This window comes from Cupressus sempervirens, chromosome 5, assembly GCF_028749045.1.
Source record: "Cupressus sempervirens isolate cs-2001-9-10 chromosome 5, ASM2874904v1, whole genome shotgun sequence".
Taxonomy (NCBI): Eukaryota; Viridiplantae; Streptophyta; class Pinopsida; order Cupressales; family Cupressaceae; genus Cupressus; species Cupressus sempervirens.
In genome coordinates this window covers 486,161,860-486,174,195 of record NC_143122.1, presented here as the reverse complement: position 1 = coordinate 486,174,195, position 12,336 = coordinate 486,161,860, and positions in this window count along the sequence as shown.

Sequence of the window (12,336 nt, the reverse complement as noted above, 5' to 3'; positions counted from 1 at the left end):
CACAATTTCTCTGATACGTACCAAGATAATTCCCTTTACTTAAAAACAAGTAGTAAATGACAATTTTGACCCACAAAATGTGTCAAAAATACAAAGAAATCCTCAACTACTTGCGTAAACCAAAAAGGCCTTTATGACTCATACTCATATCCCATATACCTTTAATATTCATTATTACCATTAGATCTCCACCGTACACCCCTAGATTTTTCTAGGTCAATAAGGGTCTTGTCTTCCACTAGAATATCTATTCCTAATTGCCATGTAATCAACTTGTCAGATCACACACCTTTATTGGAAAACCAATCCACAATGGGATTTGCTTCTCTGAATGCATGTGTGATATGGGCAGTCTCAAATTTAGCAAGGGTGTCACGTGTCTCTTCAATTAGATTGGCAATCAACTAGGAAGGATGAGATTTTCCATTAATACAATTAATTATGTTATTTGAATCCCCTTCTAACCCAAGCTTAGTTATTTTGACTTCAAGAGCCAAATTAACCACATGGCACACTGCTCTGGCTTCCACAAAATGATTAGTTTGGATTCCCAATAGAAGAGAAAAAGTTGCAACTCCCTCTCCAAAATTATTTCTTATTATTCCACCACTTCTTGAGGGGCTTGGATTTCCTTTTGAGGCACCGTTGAAATTGGATTTATGCCATCCCTTCAGGGGAAGAAGCCATCTAGCTTCCTGCCTTTTAATCTTCCTGTCTTTTTCGTCATCTATCTTGCTACCACCAACTTCAAAATCTCCTCCCTTCTTAACTTGATACTTTTCCTTAATGTTTTTATTAATATTCCTCCCAAGAATGAGAGTCAGCTCCTCTCTATCCCTAAATTTTTTTTTATTCCTTTCCTTCCAAATACTCAAGTAGAAGTGAGGCAAAATCTAGGTGCTAAATTCCTACAAAATAGAGGAGTTTAACAGACTTTTCCATTGATTGAAAATATCCAGAAGATTAGCCAGCATACACAAGGTAATCTCAAAATCCTAGGTTAGGAACTCCCAAACCTTCCTAGAGTAAACACAATGAATAAAAAGATGGTTTCCCATCTCCAACTAGTTTTTACAAAGAGGACATCTATTAGGCATTACATGCCCTCTCTTTTTAAGATTATCTTGAGTAAGGATTTTATTTTGAAGGGCCAACCAATAGAAGATTTTGATCTTGGGAATGAGGCCATGAAGCCAAGCATTCACCCAAGGGGGTTTCTCCCTCAAACACCAAAGAGAGTTATAGCCTGAAGCTACTAAATAACTTCCATTAGGATTATCCCCCAAAATCATTTCATCTCTCTTATTACTGAGAACCATAGAGTTTAATATAGTCATAATTAGATTCAGATATGAAGGAAATATCTCTCCATCCCTAGCTATTCCTACAATTGCTAACTTTATACCCAAATTATCGTGTACATTCATTCACCCAAACTTCATATATAGGATTGTTAATAAGGGGACCTTGGAATAGCCAACTATCAAACCAGAAATGAATATCCTCTCCATTTCTCAGTTTCCAAGAAACCTTGGCCCTTGCCAAGTCCCTAGCCTTCAGAATACCATTCCAGATAACTGACCCTTTTGGAATATCCTCATTGTTTAAAATAAAATGAAGAGAAGGCCTTCTAATATATTTATTAACTAGGATATCCATCTATTCACCAGTGTTGTTGAATATATGCCATATTTGCTTCACCAAAAGAGCCTTATTGAGATGGGTTAACTTTCTTATGCCAAGGCTGCCATACCTCTTTGGAAGACACACATTCTCCTAGGAAACTAGAGGATACCTTTTTCTCCCTTCAAGACTAGTCCATAGAAAGACTCTTTGAATTTTTTCCATCTTTTTTGCAAATCTCCCAGGAATTCCATACAAGCTCAAAGCATACATTAGAGAGTTTTGTAGAGTTGATTTGACCAGCTGATATTTTCCTACCTGGCTAAGTAAAGCACCTTTCCACCCAACCAGCTTTCTACTAAATCTATCCAAAATCCCATTCTAGAAGGAGTCTAGGGGAGAAGATCTGAAAGGGAGACCAAGATAAGTAGAGGGAAGCTTTCCCACTCCACAGCCAAGGATCCTTGCAATTTTTCTCTATCAGACTTTAAGGGTGTTAACAAAGAAAATAGAGCTCTTTTCCCAGTTGATCACCTGACCAAACCCTCTAGTGTATATTTCAAGAATCTCTTTCATAGCCTTAGCCTGCCTAATAGAGGCCTCCCCCCCTCATTATTGTGTCATCCACAAATTGCTGGTGGGAGAAAGGTTCACATTTTGATGAAGGCTTGATCCCCTTGAGACTTCCATCTTTCTTTTGTGCTGAATAAGCCTACCAATATATTCAGCCAAAATAATGAAAAGAATAGGTAAGAGGGGGTCTCCCTATCTAATACCTTTAGTAGGTTTAAAAAAATCTAACGGAGCTCCATTGACCAAAATAGCAAGAGAGGAGGTAGAAACAAACTGAGAGATAATCTTACAGACTTTTTGATCAAAACCAAAGGCCTAAAGGACTAACCCAAGAAAAGACTAGTCAACCTGATCATAGGCTTTAGAGAGGTATAGATGAAAAGTTGATAAGTATTGGTATTCAATGGAAACTTGAATGAATTTGAAAATGACAATGTAATGTTGGTTTGATTTTTTTGCAATCATATAATGTTGTGATTATTTTTATAATTTTTTATTTAGTAAAAGGAGTACAATATTTCCTAAGCCACTAATTAACTGAGTACTTGGAAAACTAAAGGTGAGGCTTAGTGTTAATTGAGTGATGCTCATGTTGACCAAGCTTAGTGTTACTCAAGTTAAGTCATAATATTCATCGAGTATGAGATAGAAGAACACGTTAAGAAAGATGATATCTAAGGCCGAATTATGATTGAAATAAAGAATATTTAAAAAGTTCAAATGATAAAGTTAAAGTTTATTACAAGATCTATGACTAGAAAACTACAATAAATATCTAATAAAGGAGATTTAAGCTAGATAAGGATGAACACAAAGTTCAATAAATTTCTATTTTTTGAGTTTCTAAATTCACTAAAATTGAGATCTATGGATGTGTTTAAGAGATAGAACTTGGAAGGATCTAGAAGTTCAAAGTTAGCTATTTAAGGAGATGATTGAGATCATTTTTGGTTGTTGGTTGAATATTGATTAAGTGCAAATTATAGTTGATGAGAAAGAAGGAATGGAGTGTAAGGTGAATTGGGCATAACAAAGGAAAGTAGATCAAGAAAAATAAGTGCAAGGTGAAAAAGAGTGTGAAGCATCAAGATAGAGATTAGAAGAAAGAAGACCAAGTAGAGAAAATATCTAATAAAGCAAAGGTAGTGTTAAACCTAAATAGATAATTTGATTGTTAATTTATTGTGTTAAACAAGTCTATGAAATCATACATGGTACATTGATTAGTAATGTTTGTAAGTCCTTTAAAATAGGCCACTCTTTAGGAATGTCAAGGAGTGATAAGGTCTAGATGATCTTTGGTTAAAATCCTCTAACTAGATCACAATAAAAATGTGCATGTAAACATTTTACAAGTTTAGCTCCTAATAGAGCCCACTTCAAAAGAGTTAATTATTTGGGTTGTTGATCCCAAGTGGGTTTTACCTTTACAAGGTTTCCACATTAAATTTTTGCATTGATTTGTTTGATTGCTTACATATTACAAAGTTTATTTCATGATTTATGTTTTATGCTACAACTCGGTATATGATAAATAACTACTCTAATACTTTGTAGAGTCATAAACAATGTCTTAACAATTTGAAGTAAAATGATCATAAGTGAAATTTAAGATGTCGAATGTCGTTAGTAAGTTAGTGCTATGAAATTCAATTTAGTTGAACTTGGTTCTAAATTGTTTTTAAGGCCTATGGGATAATTGGTGATAACTGATTCACCCCCTCCTCCCAGTTATGTAAAAATTGGTATTAGAGAACAATGCTTGAAGGAAAAAAGTATAAATGGGCTTGAGGTAAGGACTCAAAGATGTTCTGCAAGAGAGAGGAACCTAAACTGAACAAGGATAACTTCTCCTCACAAAAGAACAAAATGAAGCTACACTTATCTGGAGTTGGTGACCATGCTCTAAACTAGCTAGAAAAGGAAAATGTTTCTCCACTAGTCTGATGACTATGTATGAAATAAATAAATAAAGGGAGTGCAACAACATGATTATTGAAATTGCATCTTCCCTAAATGATATGGAATTTGATGATATCAAGGATTACATAAATGCTAAAGAGATGTGGGACATTAATATTGGTACATGGTGGAGATGAGAATGCATTAAGAGATAAATCATAAAGTTATAGAGGAAAATATGACGACATGAGATTGAAGGAAGTTGAGAATGTTGTACAATATGGAAACTAAATCAAGGAATTTGTAAGTGCAATAAGAGATTTTGGAGGTCTTATCAGTGATAATAAAATTGGAAGTAAATTTCTCTAAACACTCTTACCTATCTATTTTATAAAAGTGTCTACAATTAGGTATGTCTAGTAATGTTCTTATTGTTGAAAACATATTGATATGAGTATGAGAATGTGTTTAAATCATTATTTTTTTACTAATGCCAAACCTACTACTTGCTATTAAGACAACTACTTAGTTGATTTGAGTACTAGCATTTGTTTGATTGATGAAAAGGATTTGATCAAATGGGATAAAAAAAGCACCTAGAGAAAAGGTTGAGTTATGGTACGTGAAAAGGAGTAAAAAGATCAGTTAAGACAATGATGATATAGTGCATTGATTATCTACTTAAGGTTGCAAAGGTTGGATACCCTGACAAAGTCTAGAAGAATAAGTAAGAAGAATTGAGTCTACCAAGCTTGACCGAGTGGATAGTAGGTGCCAGGCAAAGTTAGTGCAAGCTGAGAAAAAAATTAGTTGGAGCTAAGAAAAGTCAAAGTTCAATGTATGTCGAGTGATACAATGTAAGCTGAGTAATTTTTTGTTGATTTTAAGCACCAGTAAACTTTAGTATTTGTCGAGTGGTCTTGTTGAAGATGAGTGGAAGAAAAGTATGGAAGCTGAGTGACAACATATTAATCTTGAGTGTTGGTATTCATGTCAAATCATGGATTTGATGAATTTGAGCCATCTATTTTATTTTCTTGAATTTTTTGAAGTGTGTGGAAGATAACTATGATGAGTTGATGGCACAAAATTCATGGTAAATCATTTTGAGGTGAATTGAAAAAGGATTGAGGGAGAAGTTTCTAGAAGGGACTAAAATGAAAAGATGGGTAGATTCATTAGATCCTACCTAATCCTACCTAACCCTAAAATGGATGATAGAGGATGAATGGAAAAAGATCTTTATTTTTTATTTATAGAGATGGTTGGTCAAAAGCAAGGTTGGTCGATGTTTGATAATCTAAGTTAGAAAAGAGGTATAAGGTATTGCTTCATTCATAGACCAAACAAAAGATATTACTATTAGTAAGCAAAGAAAGAAGGCTTAAGAGTATGAATTCTTGAAGGGTGAACAAGCTATCAAAGCTAAAATGTATGAAAGCCAAGTAGAATGAAGAACTAAAACAAAGATATGTAATTTGCAAGTGAGTTGCAATTTGTTATCAGATCAAACCTTACTATTACTTTCTAATCATTGTACCAGTCTAGGGTAAATCCTTTGGATTAAGGACCTAATAGTCATTTGTAAATCCTTTAACTGGGTAACATTCCAAGTGAATGATCTAAAGTCCTCTAAAAAATCTCACTTCTAATAGGGTGATTGAAATCCTCTAACTAGGTCACATTTAATAGTGTGTATTGTAACCTTTAACAAGGTTGGCATTTCATAGGGCATCAGTTTAGAAAAGTGAGAATGAGTAGCATGTTACTGGTGATTTTTTCCAACTAGGTTTCCACGTAAAATAATTGTGTCAAATGTGTTATTGAATATGTTATTTTTCATGCTTACATTTTTGGAAAGTTTATTTGATAGGTACCTACAAAGTTTAAGTGATTGTACAATTTAATGGATGCATGCATGAATATGTTTTATGGATATGGGTTCATTAAGTTGTGATAAGTTTTATTTTTACATCTAAACCTTGGATAACTAATTCACCCTCCCTCTTAGTTATTCTAAAGAATTCCAACAATTGGTATTACAACCATCTACTTAAGAGGACTAGTTTGACAGTACTAGAACCAAAAGATCAAGATGCCTAAAAGAGAGGTACCCAAACTTAACAAGTACAACTTTCCTACATGAAGAAGTATAATGAAGCTACATGTAGGAGCTCTTGGAGACCATGCACAATCTACCATCACTAATGAGCATGTTGATTCTGTTGGAGCCCTAACTACTGAAGATCCAAAAAAGAAGAAAGAACACAATTAAACAATTTTGGAGATTTCCTTTTCCCTAATTTATGCTAATTTTGATGACATCAAGGGTTGTGATGGTGGAAAGAAGATGTGGGATGCTCTTCACACCATTTATGGAGGTGATGCAAGTGTTTTGAGAGACAATCCTAAAAGTCTTAGATCTAAGTTTGATGATATGAGGATGTAAGAAGGTGAGAATGTTGCTCAATATTGCTCTAGGATAAAAGATTTTGTTAATGCTATATGAGGATCTACTAGTAAGATACATGATGAAACTATATTAAGAAAAGTTTTGAGAACACTAATGATCATCTATGCTATTAGAGTTTATGCAATACAAGAACTAATATGTATACCAAGTTCTAATTTAACTCTTGAAGGTATGGTAGGTAGGCTCATTTCTTTTGAGCTATCCAATTTTGAAAACTTCAAATCTGACAATGTTGAATCTACTTTCAAAGCTAAGCTATCCTTAAAGGAAACTAATGAGAAGAAGAAGAAAAAGGTAGAATATGTTTCCAATGATAGTGATATAGATAAGGAGGATGTAGAACAACTTGAAGCACTACTAGCAAGGATGTTTCATAGAGTTAAAGGGAAATTGAAAGGTAAGCTACCTATCATGTCTTTTAATTGCAATGAGGTTGGTCATATTATTGCAAGATATCCAAAGAAGAAGAACTATAGAGGTGGAGACAAGTACAAAAGTAGAAGAGATGAGGACAAAAAAGATTACAAAGAAAAAGGCAAGAAGTCTTGCTACATTAAAGAAGAGGAAACTAAAGATGGATCTAATGATCATGATGATGAAGTGGTGTATGTTGCAATGAAGGATGATTCTGATGAGGATGAGGCAACCACATTAGTGTCTTGTTTGAATAAGAATGAAAGATGGATCATTGATAGAGGATGTTGACATCACATAACTAGAGATAAAAGTAAGTTTATTACCTAAATTATTATGATGGAAATAGTGTAAGGTTTGGTAATGATTCACCCTATTTGATAAAAGGAAAAGGTTCTATCAAACTCACAGAAAAGATTTTATGTAAAATTGCTTATTATGTTGAAGGACTTAACTATGATTTGTTGAGTATGTCATAATTGAATAGTTTAGGTTTCAAGGTTGAGTTTGAGGATAAGATTTCTAAGATATATAATACTAAGGGGAAAATAATAGGAAAATGTGATCAAACTAGAGGTATTCTAATCTATCTTGACATGGATGATGCTACTTGTCTAGTTGTAGAATTTGATTATGTCATGTTAATTTTGATAACTTGGTTAGTATTAGTAACATGAGAAGAGTAAGAGGTTTTCCTAAGTTGAAGAAACCTGACAATATAATTTGCAAACAATTTCAATCAGGCAAAATTAAAAAGTCTAGTTTTAAGAGTAAGACTCACACTTCTAAAGGAATTTTTGAGGTTGTTCACATGAACTTGTGTGGACCAACTGATATGAAAATCTACAAAGGTGATAAGTACATTATGCTATTTATAATGATTATTCTAGGATGATGATAGTTATGTTTCTAAAATAAGAATCTAATGCTTTCCAAATGTTTAAGTGGTACTTAGCAAGAGTTGAGAAGGAAATAGATAAAAGCCTAAAACGTTTGAGATCTAACTGAGGAGGACAATTTATATTAAATGAGTTTGAGATGTTTTTTAATGATAAAGGAATCAAAAGACATACATCTACCCTAGGACCCCTCATCAAAATGGAATTTCTAAAAGGAGGAGCAGATCTTTAATGGATTGTGCTAGGACACTCATGATGGAGAAGAAAGTTGCTTTGAAATACTAGAGAGAGGATGTAAGTACAACTATATATACCTTGAACCATGTGCAAGTCAAGAAAGGTACTCATTTAACACCTCTTGAACTATGGTATGGATACTCAGCCAATGTAAAATATTTTAAGATATTTGGAAGAAAATTTCATATTCTCAAATAGAAATGGTAAATTAGATGCAAAAAATGAATAAGGTATATTCCTTAGCTATTCCACAAGAAGTAAAGCTTATAAGTGTTCAAATAGTATCACTAACAAAGTTGTGGAAAGTGCAAATGTGAAATTTGATGAATATACAAAGTACATGAGGCTAAACCTATGAAGGAACTAGAGGAATACAAATTATTTGTATACTTTTATGAAGGTATGCCTGCTGATGAAGATGGTGTAAATCAAGTCACAAATCAACACCAAGTTTCAGTGACTGTTGAGTCACGTACAATGAATGTTGAGTTGCATTTAAAAATTGAATTGTTGTCAGGTGTGGAGTTACAAAATGAAGTTGAGACACATTGTGATTTTGAGATTAGTGTACATGAAACAGATGTTAAATTACTAGATAGAGAAGAACGTAGTGATTCAAAAGTTGATAGACCAAATGAGAAAAATAGAGCAGAACCAAGATTGTCAAAGTATGTCAAAAGACATCACCCTACTATACAAATTATTAGAAATAAAGATGCAAGACCAATGACAAGGAATAGGTTGATAAATTATACATGTTTTCTTAGAATACATGAACCTAAGACATTGAAATATTCCTTAGAAGATGTGCACTAGAGTAAAGCCATGAAAGAAGAGATTGAACAAATCAAGAAGAATAAGACATGGACTCTAGTTCCCAGAACAAAAGAAAAAATGTGATTGGCACCAAGTGGGTGTACAGAAACAAGTTAGATGAAAATGGTGAAGTCAAAAGGAATAAGGAAAGATTAGTTTTCAAGGGGTATGCATAAGAAGAAGGGATAGCTTATGGAGAAACATTCGATCCTGTTACAAGATTGGAAGGAGTAAGAACTCTACTTGCTTACTCTACATACAAAGGTTTCAAAGTTTATCAAATGGGTGTTAAATATGTATTTCTGAATGGCATATTGGAAGAAGAGGTCTATATAAAACTACTAGAAGGATTTGTTGATGCTAACAACAAAAACATGGTTTGTATACTACACAAAGCTTTGTATTGTTTGAAGCAAGCACCAAGAGCATGGTATGAAAGGCTTCACAATTATCTTGTGAAGATTGGATTTGAGAGGGTTGATGATAATAGTAACCTATACTTGTAGACAAAGAAAGGAAAAGGTATTTTACTATCTAAAACTTTTGTTGTTGATATCATATTTGGAGGTTAAGATACTTGATGTAAAGCTTTTGCAAATAAAATGAAGAAAGAATTTGAGATGTCTATGTTTGGAGAAATCAATTTCTTAGTGGGTTTACAAGTACAATAGATGAAATATGGTATATACATCATTGAATCAAAATATGTAAAGAAGATACTAAATTTTTTTTGGATTGGAAGATTCTAAGCCAGTAAGCACACCTATGGTAAGAGGACAAAAATTGTCAAAGAATGACGATTCAGTTGAGGTGAATCAAACACTATATAAGTCTATGATTGGAAAATTGCAATATGTAGTGCATAACAGACTTGGTATTACATTATCTATTAAGATATTTATAAGATTTTTTGCTAATCCCACTAAGAATCATTTGATAGCTTTTAAGATAATAATGAGATATCTGAAAGGTATAGAAGATTGTGGTCTATACTACAAGAAAAATGAGAAGTTTGACTTGAGAGCCTACACTGATGCTAATTGGGTTGGAAATATTGATGATAGAAAGAGCACTAGTGGAGGAGCATTCTTCTTAGGAAAAAGGTTGGTTACATCAACTAGCAAGAAACAAAATTGCATATCTCAATCTACTGCTAAAACTAAATATGTTGTTGTTGTAGTAAATTATACAAACATTGTAGGGATCAAACAACTACTCAAAGGTATGAAGGAGGAAATCATTGAATTTATGATACTTTATTGTGATAATAAAATTGTTATAAATATATCAAAGAATCCTATGATGCATACAAAAACTAAGCACATTGTAATCAAGCATCATTACTTAAGAGAGTTCAAGACAAAGAGGTGAAGATGGAATATGTGAATACAAAAGAGAAAATAGCTAATATCTTCACAAAAGCATTACCTAAGGATTCCCATGAGTGTCTAAGAGGTAAACTAAGGGTGATACCCCTATCCAAGGCTATTTAGGAAGCATGCAAAGTGCCCTACATCAGCTAATATGATTGATATATGTTACACATTGATGTAGTAGATCTTACTTTAGGAGCTACCTGAAGTAATCAAAGAGTTGGAGCTACAGATCAATCACAAGCTAGGTGATAAAGGGAGACACTAAAAATGTTCATATTTGTATATTACGATGAGAATTCTTTGGCATTTTTGTCAAAGAGGGAGAAATACATAAAAGAAAGATAGAAGAAGAAAAGGGAGAAATATAGAAGAAGAAGAAATACAACAAGGAAGAAACATGGAATATCTACTCAGAGGGAGATAGTGTACCTAATGATTACTATAGAGGGATAAATGATTACATCTACCTAATAAGAGGGAGATAGTGCCAATGGATATATAAGAAGAGAATAGATAGAGACATATACCTAAATATTAGAAAGAGGAAGTGATCAAGAGCGAGTCATAAGGATGAGTTGACTATCTGTTAATCAATGTTAGTAAACAATTTTTCCCAAGATTTCTGACAATTTGAACAAAGGATAAACTTGTAAACAAATAAATCAAATTTCTATTTATTGATAAGGAATTCTTTGCTTAAGAGATTTACCTGATATTATTCAAGGTGCAACTAAACTTCATGAAAAGATAATCATTTTTTCCTCAATTGAGGGAAAATCTTCCCAATAAGTATTTTTACTGAAAATACTTTAAAAGATCAAAATCATCTCATAAACACAAGATAAATGCTAATCCTAAAAAACCATTTGATCTTAACAATCAATATCATACACATGATTGAATGTCAAAACAAAAGATCAGTCGTAAAGTAACACATATTCAATCTCCCACAACCTTCAAGATTTGAAAATAGATAATTCTAGAATGCATAGCAAAATACAACTTCAGCTCCACATATAACATACACCCTCAAGAATGCACATTACCATAAAGTAGATAGTAGTATCTAATTCAAGAATTTTCAATACATAAAACTGTAGAATTTTACTTCAATTGTTGCTAACTCAAAACTATTCTATTTCAAAATTCAAAGTGCAAACTATAAAAAACAAAAGTATTTCTACTTTAGTCTATGGAGAGATTAAACCCATTCAGTATTATCTATTACATATATACAGGGCATGGGGCTGGAAATTTATCCAAAATTACCCTACTAGGAGTAAATTAGTTAACACAACCATGTTAACTAAAATGCATAAAGAAATAAATAGGAAAATGAAAAATAGTTTCCCATCATGTACCATGTCAGGAGGAACTATTCACACTAGATGCAATCCTTGTGGCCTTCCATGTATCGTATATAGTGGAAAATGTGGAGATAATTGATTGGTGAGGTAAACCATTATATACAATCCTTTGCTTCTAGATTTCCTTTTTGCTTTTTAGTTCCATTACCTTTTCTTCGTGCATCACCAAATGTTTCAAATTGATTATCAACATAGCTTCGATATGGGAAATGTTAGAAAAATCCTATCTACATGGTATCTTTTTATGACAAGCTTCTTGGAACTTCTCTTGGATTTCACTTATCAGTTCTTTTATAGGGGCAATAGAGTCACTTTCCTTTCCCTATGCAATTCTTACTGAACCATTTCAAATCACCTTGGATAATTTCATCCACGAGCTTGAGACTATCCAAGATTTCTTTGATTTTAATGACTACCTAGACTAGCACTTCATTTCTCCATTCAATGCAATCTTTAATCACATGTAAGGTTTTATCATCTAGACTAGTGATAGGGCATTTAGCTTGAAAGTTTTGCAGTCCAAAACCTCAAATTTTCTCAATCTAGAGCACCACTTTTACCCAGTTATTTGTTTCTTTTTCAAAATCCTCATTACTAGACTCCACCTTTTTAACAATGATGGCGGTCTCTTTCGAAGCTTTGTCTAAAAGTCTAAT